Below are 12,998 nucleotides of genomic sequence, written 5' to 3' on the forward strand. Positions count from 1 at the left end.
CTTTCAGCCTTCCTAAAGGGCTTTGTTCTGTGAAGGTAGTACCTGAGTTTTTGCCTATGCGCTTCCAATGAATAAAATAATGTATATCCCTTATTCTTATGTTCCAGAAAGAACACAGATAGATTAAAAGAATGATAGAAAGTGAAGACTGAAACCACTTTTGGCATGAAAAAAGGATAACTGCATAACACAACCCTGTCCCTGTGGAAAATAATGTAAACTTGTCCCACCATGAGAGTTTGCAGCTCAGAAACTCCCATTGCAGATATCAGAGCAATAAGCAAAACAGTTTTCCACATTAAGAACTTAAGATCAGTGTGGTAAGGTTAAATTTTCAAGAACATAGTTGAGTTCCCACAAAGGAGGAATTTGCTTGTGAGGGGATTTCATATGCAATACTCCTTTCATAAGCTGTTTTACTAAAAAGGAAGAAAGAGGGGGATCCACTGGCAGACAAGCAGAGATGGCCAATAAGTACACCTTAATGGATGCATATGCTAACCCATCCTGAAGTAGCTCACACCAATATTTCAAGACCAGAGAGATATTAACCACAATGGACCCCTTATTTCCATTTAAGCACCATTTAGAAAACATCATCTGTTTGTAAACATCAGATTCTCTAAATGCAAGTTTTCTGTCTGCCATTAACACCTGCTGAACATCTTCAACAAACAAGAGCCTAAGCAGAGTCAAGATAGAATCATCCTAGCTGTCATTAGATGTTTCTCCAAATCAGATTTCACCAGTCAAACCTGAGACTGTGTGAGCAGGCCCAGAGTCTATGGAAGTCTGTAATAACTGCCCTTGGCCAGTGCCATAAACAGGGAGAACCAAGATTGCCTGGGCCAGTAGGGGGACACCACCATGAGCAGTGGCCTGGAAACAGAGGAAACGCTATTTTCAGGATGAGTATCTTGAATTTGGGGACTTTGACAAGCATATTCAAAAAGAAAGGACCAACACTGGTCTCTGTGACTGCTGTTATTGAGGAACCATGAAAATACTAGAGAAGAAACCTTTCACTCTTTCTGAAGAATGGACCGATACTGTGATCCCTGAGTCCAGTATTTGCTGGAGTATAGGAGGGAATAACAAAGCCTGTTCTGGTAGGTAAGGGGGAACCCCCTGAATGGAAGCAGAAAATCCTTCCATTTTCATCTGAAAGCCCTGCCAAATATGTTTGCACCCATTTGTCAGAAACGACTGTTGGCCAGGCAGCTTTGTTGACAGCTAACTAAAGAGACAAGACACCCAGTGAGGGACTTGATAAAGATGGGTGCTGTGCCACAGCATAGTCATAAGTTGGAAAGGGGTTGATCCTTTCAAGGAAATGGACTTTTCTTACTAGGCTTGGCAGAGTTGTCATCCTAACATTTTCTTTTATTGCCTTGGATTTTGTTTGGCTGGGACTTTTGTTGTTTAGGCCACTGAAAGTTATCTTGCTTAAAGGAGGAGAATTTGGGAATTTGGAACATTTTTGATACACCTTGCATTAAGTAACCTCTATCATCCAATTAGCTGCTCGACTACATCCATAAGCTAACTAAGAAATGGGGGGAGTGGCAGCTTTACTGAAACAGTAGGGAAAAGAGCTATCAGAGCACTGAAGGGGGACTACAGTCGTAAGCTGGGAGGCTATTATTTGACTGCTGATATAAGGCTTTTGTGGCAAGGCCTGGAAAACATCATAGGCCACAGAGACAAAGGCATAAGGGGATGTCTACTCACAGCCAGTTTTCACCAGGTGATTTCAATGAATTTTATGCCTGGTTTGAGTTCCAAAACACCAAGTCAAAGGGTACCACCATAAGAATGAGGGGCAGAGAGGAGGCAGCACCACCTTTAACAATATCACCAGCAAGTGTGGCAAAGTCCTTTAGGAGGATAAATCTCCGGAAAGCAGCTGATCCAGATAATATTACTGGAAGGACACTCAAAATTTGTGCTTCCATGCTTGCTGATGTTCTGGCTGATATATTCAGTCTCTCCCTTGCACGAGCTCCAATTCCCACTTGCTATAAGACAACAACTACTATTCCACTGCTGAAAAAGGGCAAAGCCAACTGCCTTAATGACTACTGTCTGGTTGCACTGACTTGCATAGTGATGAAGTGGTTTGAAACAATCGTGAGTCATATTCAGTCAGTTATACCTGATACAATGGATCCCCTGCAGTTTCCATACAGACTGAATACGTCGACAGAGGATGCAGTCAGTACAATATTGCATACAGTTTTTACTCATTTGGAGAGTAAAGACTGTTATGCTCGACTGCTGTTTGGGTGGCCGCGGTGGTGCAGTGGTTAGCGTTGTCTCCTCACAGCAAGTGGTTAGATCCTCGGCTGGGGTGCCTTCTGTGTGGAGTCTGCATTCAGAAGAAAGAAACTGATGCCAAAGAGTAAAATCCCATGATTGGAGGAACTCCCTGGTTGGCCTCAGTAAGAAGTTGAGATCCCTCATAAAATCCTCCTAAGCTAGTTACAAAAAAAAATCGCCAGTGATTCTAAAGACAACCACAAAGCATTCTATAGCTATGTCAAGAATCTCAATGGCAACACTCAGATCTGCTCTGAGTTACAGCACAATGGTACTAAATATACAGAACCAACTGATATTGCCAACATCCTGGCAGATAGGTTCTGTGCTAACTTTACCCCTCTCTCACCCCCTAAAGGGCCCGTCTTTATACCGGAAGAATGCAAAGTTCCTCTAATCACAGCTGCACAGGTAAAAAACACACTCTCCAAAGCCAAGTACACAGCATCCATGAGACCTGAAAACATCCCAGGCTGCGTTCTACACGAACTACAAAACGAACTGGCACCACACCTAAGTACCATGTTCAATCATAGCCTCACCTCAGGCTTTGTGCCCACTGAATGGCACAAAGCAACGGTTATCCCACTCCACAAAGGGGGAGCCACCACGGACCCCGGGAACTACCACCCCATTAGCCTGACGAGCCTGGTCTGCAAGACTATGGAATGTATCATCATGGAACTTATAAACAATGACATTAGTAATCCCCAAACTCTGGACCCTACCCAGTTCAGGTTTGTAAAAGGCAGATCATGTCTCCTAAACCTGATAGACTTCTTTGAAGCGGTCACCAAAGCCGTAGATGAGGGTAAGGTGGTACACACAGCCTATCTAGATCTCGCCAAGGCTTTCAACACCATCCCCCACTCTGGAATTATAGATAAACTCACTAAACTAGGTATAAATCCCTATGTCACAAGATGGGTTGCCATCTGGCTCACTGACAGAACCCACTCTAAATCCAGCTTCAGACCAGTGACAAGTGGAGTACCACAGGGTTCAGTCCTGGGTCCTCTCCTGTTTGGTATCTGCTTCTCTGAAGTACAGGCTAACACAGAAGGTCTTTGGCTAACAATGTTTGCAGATGACTGCAAACTAGGAGCCATAATCAAAACTCCTAACAATGTGGACATCCTACAAAAGGGCCTCACTGAGACAGATGCCTGGTGTCAAAGCCATGGCTTCAAGCTCAGTGCCAAAAAGTGCATTGTCATCCCTTTTGGTAAAAACTCTGTACCCATGAACTACCATATAGGCGGTATTTTACTTAACACCGAAAGTGTGATAAGAGACCTTGCTACACAGGTGGACTGTAAGTCTCTCCTTTGATAATCACATCGCCAGAGTAGTCAGGAAATCCTTCTACGTGGCACAGCTCATCACAAAAGGTTTCTCATCCAGGAAAAAAGAGGTCATTGTTCCCCTCTACTCATCACTCATTAGACCCATTGTAGAGTACAACGCCCCTTTTGGTATGTACCTCACAAGACATCTACAACAACTGGAAAGGACACAGAAATACCTCACAAAGAGGATTGCCAGCCTCAAACAGATGCCCTACGCAGACCGTCTCAAAAAACTCCAGCTTTACACCGTCGGATATCACCTTTTTAGAGGCGATCACTGCCTAACATACAACGCTATGTCAAACCCAGAGCTGTTGGACATGCTCCACTTAAAGAAATCCCTCCATGCTACATGGTCTAGGGACCTAAACCTTGTCACCACAGTAAACAGAACATGCTGGAGGGATAGATTCCTGTCCCAGAGACTTCCCATACTCTGGAATAAACTACCTATCTATATCAAACAAAGCTCCTCATTAGCACTCTTCAAGAAGAATCTTGATGATTGGATGGGAGATAGGAAATTCAACCCGGGGCTCATTTCTGTGGCTCTGCTCAACAGGGGCACAGGAAAATAATTTTCTTGGGTGGCGAAAGCCAGGGTCCATTTGGCTAGGCTTATATAGGCCCTAGGGCCAATAGGCTAGTACCTACCTATGTACCTATGAACCTATGTCCTCCCTGTGGTCATGTGGGTTTCCTCTGAGTGTTCCGGTTTCCTCTCACATCCCAAAGACATGCTGTAGGTGGATTGGACACTCTAAATTGGCCCTAGGCATGAGTACGTGCGTGAAGAAGAAGAATGCCTGACTGCTGTTTACTGATTATAGTTCAGCCTTCAGTACGGTGATACCAATAAAGCTCATTAATAAGTTGTCCATACTGAGTGTGCCACCCATACCTCTCAATCATACCGAATTTCTTGGTAAATACCGGTTTTAAGGGCAAAATATTGGGGTCCCACGAATTCCTGATTGGCCCCTTTAATTTCCGAATTTCCCCCTTTTTTTTTTTTTTTTTTTTGAAGGTTTCATTTTAGGGACGCATTTGTTCCGGACATCATGTGCAGGGCATGCACAGTGATGTCAGCTTCAGGAGGCAGGCAAACAGCCTGTCAGAATTCAACTGCATTCTTTACTACATAATTTAAACTTATTTAAGTGCAGCAGTCAAGAGCTGCAGAGTCAGATCGGTCCACAGGTTTGTCCTCTTCTGATTCAGGCAGAGCACATCTTTCTTCCCCATCCAGGTAAGGTAAAAAAAAAAAAAAATCGCTGAAATGACAGCTGCATTCTTACTTTATGTCCGATTATTTTACTTATTGCTATTTGGGCTCGCTGCATTCTTATCGTATGTCAAGAGACTGTGTGTGTGTCTGAGGTTTTCTTTAGGGTCACTGCATTCCTTTATGTTTATGTTTATGTATACTGCTATGAGAAACAAGAGCTTTTTTGTTTTCCATCTTGGGCAGAGACATATTTGGGCTCAAGACCAAGAGCTGCATTTCTATTTTATGTATTGCTATGAGAAACGAGAGCTGTAGAGATGTATTTGGGCTCAAGCTGTAAATTTTGTATGTAACAGCTGTATTCTCAAGACTGAGAGCTGTTTTCTTATTTTATGTGTAACGGCTGCAGTTGTGTGTGTAACGGCTGCATTCTCAAGACCAAGAGCTGCAATTTTATGTGTAATGGTTTATGTACTGCTGTATTCTCATTTTATGTGTAACAGCTGATTCTCAAGACCGAGAGCGTTTTACGTGTAACGGCTGCATTCTCAAGACCAAGAGCTGCAATTTTGTGTGTAACATTCAGCTGCATTCTTTTATGAATTGCTGTATTCTTATTTTATGTGTAACAGCTGAAGTTTTATGTGCAACAGTTGCATACTTATTTTACATGTAACGGCTGTATTCTTATTTTATGTGCAACGGCTGCAGTTTTGTGTGTGTAATGGCTGCATTCTCAAGACTGAGAGCGATTTATGTGTAACGGCTGCATTCTCAAGACCAAGAGCTACAATTTTATGTATAATGGCACCATTCTTATTTTATGTATTGCTGTATTTTTATTTTATGTGCAACGGCTGAAGTTTTATGTGTAACAGCTACATTTTTATTATATTTGTAACGGCTGTATTCTTATTTTATGTGTAATGGCTGCATTCTCAAGACCGAGAGCGATTTATGTGTAACGGCTGCATTCTCAAGACCAAGAGCTGTAATTTTATGTGTAACAGCTGCATTCTTATTTTATATATTGGTATATGGGCAGAGCTGAGCTGTTATGCATTGCGATTTAAGCAGAACTTTTATGTATTGCTATTTGAGCAGAACTTTTATGTATTGCTATCTGAGCAGAAATTTTAGGTATTGCTATTTGGGCAGAACTTTTATGTATTGCTATTTGGGAAGGGCTGAGCTGTTGTTATGTATCGCTATATGGACAGAGCTTTTATGTATTGCTATTTGGGCAGAGCTGAGCTGTTATGTATTGCCATATGGGCAGAGGTAGATTTGTGTGTGTGTGTGTGTGTGTGTGTGTGTGTGTGTGTGTGTGTGTGTGTGTGTGTGTGTGTGTGTGTGTGTGTGTGTGTGTATGTATGTATAAAATGCCCCGCTTAAGTGTGACTGGTGGTTAGGGTTACTCAGACTCAAACCCTGTACATTGAGTACAAGAAGCATGAGCCTAAATTCCTTACCCATACCACCACTTGTAATTCATGGAGTCAAGTTTAACAGAATGTCTGGAATGCTTGGCTCATAGTTTTGGTCCGTGAACAAATCAGTGAGAACTGAATTCACTAATGATAGCCATTTAAGTCTGTCTTCTTATCTTTCAGGAAACGCATGTAAGTTAGGACCATATTTTGGTTGTCTGTTCTTCAGTTTGCATTTGAAAATTGGTATGCCACAATTCCACTGGAGTGGGCAGAGCTACATAATTATGTATGCAAATGTTATGTTAATCAGCCTACAGATTTGTACCTATTTTTGATGGGCCTTTGCCCAGATTTTTGATGTTTCCAGGTTGAGAGGTATGGTGCCACCGACTTTTTGCAATTGGATCTTGGATTTTTTAACAGGCAGACCACAGTCAGTCAGGCTGTGGAATAACATCTAAAACAATAATAATAAAGACAAGAACTCCACAAGGCTGTGTGCTGAGTCCAATGTTGTACACCCTTTTCACTTATGATTGTGTTGCTTCTCAGCATGACACCAGTATTGTCAAATATGCGGATGACACAACAGTCATTGGTCTGATCTCCAGGGTTGATGAGTCAGCGTATAGGTGGGAAGTGGAGAACCTTGTGAAGAGGTGTCAGAACAGTAATCTCTCTGTCTTAATACCAGTAAAATGAAAGAGATGGTCACTGATACACAAAGGAATAGAGGGCAACACTTCCCATGGTATATCGGTGAGTCTGAGGTGGAAAGAGTGGCTACATTCAAATTCCTTGGTATTAACATCTCTGAGGACCTTACCTGGACTCATAATATCACAGAACTGATAAGGAAAAGTTGGCAGCGACTGTATTTTCTGAGAAGGCTGAAGAAGTTTGGCATGCCCAATACCATCCTCAGCAACTTCTACAGATGTACAATGGAAACCATTGTCTCCTACTCTATTACAGTATGTTTCAGAAATAGTACAATGCGGGATAGCAAGGCTGTGCAGTGAGTAATAAAAACTGCGCAAAACATCATTGGACTAACACTTTCTTCACTGGAGGACATTTACACCAATAGAGTTCTTAGGAGGGCTCAAAACATTATCATGGACACTACCCACCCACAACACAAACTGTTTATCCTGCTACTGTCAGGGAGGCGTTATAAGAGCATGGCGGCTAGAAAAAACAGGCTGAAAGACAGTTTTATACCTCAAGCTATTAGACTGTTAAATAAAACTAACATACTACCTCTCCTTCCAGTGTTGTAGGTTGGCTCACATATGGGGGAAACAAGCTTTTTTTTGCACAAACGCGCTGTTTTACACAGTTATATATATTTACTGATATTGGTATTACTTCTTGTTAATTGTCGTTTTTATTATCTGTTGTCTTAGATTACTTCTTCTTGTTAATTGTTGTTGTTTTTATATGTTGCTGGTGGATTTGCAGAATAAGAATTTTATTGTACTTTGTGACGCTGTCTCTAGGACATATGAAAATAAAGTTGAATTGAATTGAAAAGAAAATTAGCAATACACTGACTGCATTTCATATAAACACACTACAATATTGTTTCTAAGACCTCTGGGATGCAGAGGTCTGGGCAGTGTAAACCACTATACCTCCAAATCAAAAGTGACAATGCTTCATTTGTAGAAAAACTATTAACCCCCCCCCCCAAGACACTTTTTTGCCATCAGAGGGAAATCAACTGATGTGACACAGACAGGACAGAGTCTTCAGACACAGGATCCCCTTCAAAAGGAGGCAGATTGACCAGGGGTGGAAGCACCAACATTACTATAACTGGAGTATGCACCCTGTAACCAGCTGCCTGAGTGATAAATCTATCCATAGCAACCATTTGAGGTGGGAAACTAGTCAGAGACTGCTTCCCCACCAGGTGAAGAGTCTTCTGTTTCCTTTTACCTACCCTACACAAGTGGGAGAATCCTGGGGGTAGTATCAATGCTGGAAACAGATTATGCACCCCTGACTACCCCTGCACATAAAGGGTTTGGTTCTCCCGTACCTGAAGCAGACAATAGTACAACCCTGGAGGATGCATTTGATGCTCACATCTCACACAGATACTATGACCACAGCAGGGGACCTGGAGGTAACAGAAGGTAAGTGGTCCAATAACCTGCCTGAAGCTAAGGCTACTGCTGAGCCACAAGCCTTAGACTGAGGCATATTTTTTATTTATTCTTTTGGGGGTTTTTAGTTGCAAATGGAGTAGATGGGGGCATACCTGAATCTATCAAGACAAGGGGAAAAAACTAGCCAGAGTACTGCTTGCACGGTCATCCCAGTACAAAATGGACAAAACCCCACAAAGTTCCCTGTTAAAAGCTTCCTGAAGTATATTTCTATAGGGAAACTGTACTGAATACTGCACTGTGGAAAAAGATAGCAATTTCAGTAAGCCAGCACAAAACTCAATAAATAAATCACATAAATCCTTTATATAAATAAAGTCTGTTTTTAGCCTAACATAAATAGAAGTAGCCTGAAATAGTCTTAGACCAGGAATTAAGTATAATGTTAAGTAAAATTCTTGCCAGAAATGTCACATAAACAAAATGGTGCTGTAAATCTTGATTTAAACAAGAAATTCTTTTAAAAAATTGTAAATCTACTCAATCAAATCAAACCTTAGATATGGAATTAACAGTAGAAAGTTGATTATCCAATCTGATTGGGACCTAGGGTAGTTCAGACAGACTGTTCAGATAGTCAGCATATTATTGAACTGGATAATAAACTTCTAAAAATGTTTCTGATGAACATTAAACAAGAGAAATAAAACAAATTTACTTTAAGTCAAAACTGTACAGTACAGGCATATTATTGTACTCTAGTTAAATATTTTATGTGAAGTTGTTCAATCTCACCATTCATTCTTCACTGATGGGCTCCGAAACGGCCGTTAGCAAAGCTCAAGGTTTACCAGTAGCTCGAGACCAAGTCCATTTTCCCATGATGCACTGCTGGAATTACCTCAGATCTAGTTTGCCACGGCAGGGATCTCAGGGGTTCCAGTTCGTTCGAGCCTTTTTTGACACAAAATCACTATTTGCAAGTCTTTTTCAAAACTTTTTTATCTCTTATAGATAATTATTCATATATATATATATATATATATATATATGTGTATATATATATATATATATATATATATATATATATATTTAGCCCTGTAGTGGTCTCTTTATACCTATTCCCTTGGTGCTTCATAGTTTATTATATTTGTAGCGGCCTCGTGTTAGGCCTAGTTTTCATTGTGTGGGTGTGTTTCATTACATTGCTATAGTGTTCATAGTGTAGATAGTGTGCTGTTTCACATTTCTTAGAGTTGGCCTTCCTTTCTTTGGCCATTGTTAGAGTGTGTTTTGTATTCAGTTTAGCCTAAGGATAGCTTTAACTTTTAGGATATATTACACTGTTGGCCTTGTTTCTCGGCCATTTGTTAAACGATGTTGGGTTGTTAGTAGTGTTATCTTGACTTCTTCTAGTCTGTATATTGCTTAATATGTCTGAGGAAAAAGACAAGCACCCAAAGTCTGGATTCAAAAAATGTCCAGACTGCAGGCAAAAGATGTCTCTCACCGATGGGCATGTTCAGTGTGTTTATTGTCTGGGTGCGGTGCACTTGCAGGAGTCCTGTAGCATTTGCCATTCCTTTTCTTCAAGGGTTCTTTTAGAGAGGAAAAGGAAGCTTGTGGATCGAGGTTTGCTGAAGCATCCTTTTACTGAAGCTTTTGCCTGATCAGGATGGGGCCAGCAAGTCCTCTAGATCATCAAAATCATCTACTCATTCCAAGGCATCTAACAAGTCTAAGAAAGTGGAGGATTCCGGGACTTCGGCTCCACAGCTATCAGATACGAGTGTCTCTTCTTTTCAAAGCTGGCCCACTGTCTTGGAGCCAGTCTCTGAGAGACCTGTATCTCCACTCCTCCAATCGGCACCTTCGGTGCACTCCTCTAGATCTTCTGTCAGCCTCTCGGATTTGGATATGGACTGATTGGTGCAGAAGCTCTTACGGGCACCAGGTCTTGCCAAATTGTTGTCGGCTCCAACCCCAGCGTTGGAACCGAAGACCACCATCCCGGATTTGACTGCTACTCCTCCGAGCCGTACTGCATCTTCGGAGCTGGAGGGAGCCGACCTGCTGTTCATGGAGCCTTTGGAGCCGAGACCTGCTCCGGTGTCATCGGTTCCATCTACTCTGATGTCCTCGGTGCTGACCGGGGACTCTAGGGGCCGACACTCTCCTGTCGGGTCCGGGGAGGATAGTCGCACTGACTTGTCGGTGCTGACTCTTCCTCTTGGAGCATCGGCTTGGATGAGCTCAGCTCCTACCTCCGGCTCAGAGCCCACGGCCTCGGTGCCGGAGGGAATGGCGGTTCCCTTGGATCCGTCGACTCCTTCTCATCGGAGCTGTGATGCCTTTGAAGCCATGAGGAGAGCCTTGTCCCCAAAGACATCCTCGACACCAGGTCTGGCCTCTTCTTCCCCCAAGTGCCTGTGTCCACTTCTGCCTCCAATGTCCAGGCCAAGCGTAGAGACCCTGAGCCTCAGGCAGCCCCACAGGGCACCCCTTGCTCTTCTGAGACCTCCCCAGAGGCTCCCACTGAGGAGGCCCCCAGGAAGAGATTGTGTAAGAGGAGACACTTGGACTCCCCACAGGAGTCTTTGACATCTGATACTGACTTGGATGAGTCAGAAGGGTCCCCCCGATCCCCCTCTGAGGATATCTCCTTTGCGGAGATACTCGAGATCCTTAGGCAGAGGAGTGACTGGCAGTCCAAAAGCCCTACTGAGGATGAGTCAGTTCTCCTGAAGGCTTTCGGGTCTCAACCTTCCACGTCTTGGGTGTGTCCGCCCTTCAATGAGCTCATGCAGCTGGTCTCTTGAAGGGCGTGGGAGTCACCAGAGTCCATGGAGCCTGTCCCACGGAGGCCAAACAAGTTCATTTCTGCACCCGTAGATAAAGATTTTTTGTCCAAGGGAGTCCCTGTTGATGCCATGGTGGTGGTGGCGGCCACCAAGAAGGAAATGTCTGAGACTTCCTCAATGATCCATCCTCCTAACAGAGAATCCAGGATCATGGATCTTTATGGGAAACGCATGTTTAGTTCAGCGACTTTACACTCCGATCCCTGAACTATTTGACCCACTTCACCAGACTGCAAAGAGATCTCCTTAAGGAGTTGGAAGATGCTCTTCAGGATACTGTAGCTGCAGGGTCTTCGGACAAAGTTGCTGCCCAGCTCGCTACCCTAAACACCATCGTGAACTCGTCCATGCGTCTCATATCATATGCAGCTGATGGGACCAGTAGAGCAGCGGGTACAAGAGTTGCGCTAAGACAACATTCCTGGATGCAGTTGTGTTCCTTCATGGAGCCCTTTAAGTCTTCATTTGTTAACACCCCGTTTGATGGCTCATCTCTCTTTGGGCCCAAAGTGAAAGAAACCCTTACCAGGTGTGAGCAGGAGGGAAAGACTCTGTCTACTGTCGGAGTCCGTTTCTCCACCCCTACTCGGCCTTACCCCAAAGGCCAACTGGGAGGGAAAATGTGGTTCCGGAAAGCCCAAGGAGCCTTTCAGGATACGCGTGGTCAACCCCCCTCTAGGGGCAGAGGAGGGGGTAACAATGGAAGACACCACCCTTGCGGCAGAGGGAGTCCGCAACATCAGGGTGACACAGATCACTACTCTGGTCAACCCTATCAGTGCTCCTTAAGGGAGACCTGACTGTCCTGCTCTGGAGGCAGTCGGGGGTCGCTTGTCTTTATACCCAGATGCCTGGCAAGATATAAGAAACAACAGCTGGGTACAAAACATTATTTCCCGAGGGTATTTCATGCCATTCTTCACCCAACCTACCCCCCCCAAAGAAGAATCCTGGACATTCCACCCAGTTACAGGGAACAAGCAACTATAGAGGGCTGCAAGTTGCTAGAAAAAAGAGTCATCCAGCCAGTCCCAGCAGACCAAATAGGATTCGGAACTTACTCAAGATTCATTTTGGTTCTAAAGAAGACAGGGGACTGGAGACCTGTTTTGGACCTCAACAGACTCAACCAATTTGTAAAGAAGGAGAAGTTCTGGAAGGTCACGCTTCAGTCAATACTTCCCTTTTTAGGAAAAGACAATTGGATGTGCTCGATAGATCTCAAGGATGCGTACTACCACATAAAAATGGCCAGGCCATCCTAGAGATCATTTGTGTGTCCGGCTGGGAGCCAATCATTATCAGTTTCGAGCCCTGCCCTTTGGTCTCACTACAGCCCCCAGAGTGTTCATCAAATGCATGGCAGTGGTCACAGCTCATCTGAGGCGTCTAGGATTCCAGGTGTTTCCGTACCTAGACGATTGGCTCCTTACCTCCACCACCAGGCATCAACTTATTCAAGCAAGAAAATACACTCTGACACTCTGCCATCACTTAGGCATTACAATCAACTCAGAAAAATCTGCCTTGTCTTCATTGCAGCAAATTGTCTTTATAGGGACAGAGTTAGACACTTCAACCACCACTCTACGACTACCAACCGAGAGGGTTTTCCTCCTTCGCCAGCATGTCAAATCACTAGTGTCAAAGGACAGAGCACCAGCCGCAGAAGTCTTAAAAGTATTAGGTTT

At 43.5% G+C, this 12,998-nt stretch overlaps 1 protein-coding gene across 1 annotated transcript in view; it reads left to right on the top strand.

The window, feature by feature from the left end:
• STRIP2 (striatin interacting protein 2) overlaps positions 1 to 12,998 on the top strand; it is a 1,652,725-nt gene that overhangs the window by 930,022 nt on the left and 709,705 nt on the right. The gene's annotated exons all lie outside the window — the stretch shown is intronic.

The sequence above is a fragment of the Protopterus annectens genome, chromosome 11.part0 (genome assembly GCF_019279795.1).
Source record: "Protopterus annectens isolate FY-2018-M chromosome 11.part0, PAN1.0, whole genome shotgun sequence".
NCBI classification, from domain to species: domain Eukaryota; kingdom Metazoa; phylum Chordata; order Ceratodontiformes; family Protopteridae; genus Protopterus; species Protopterus annectens.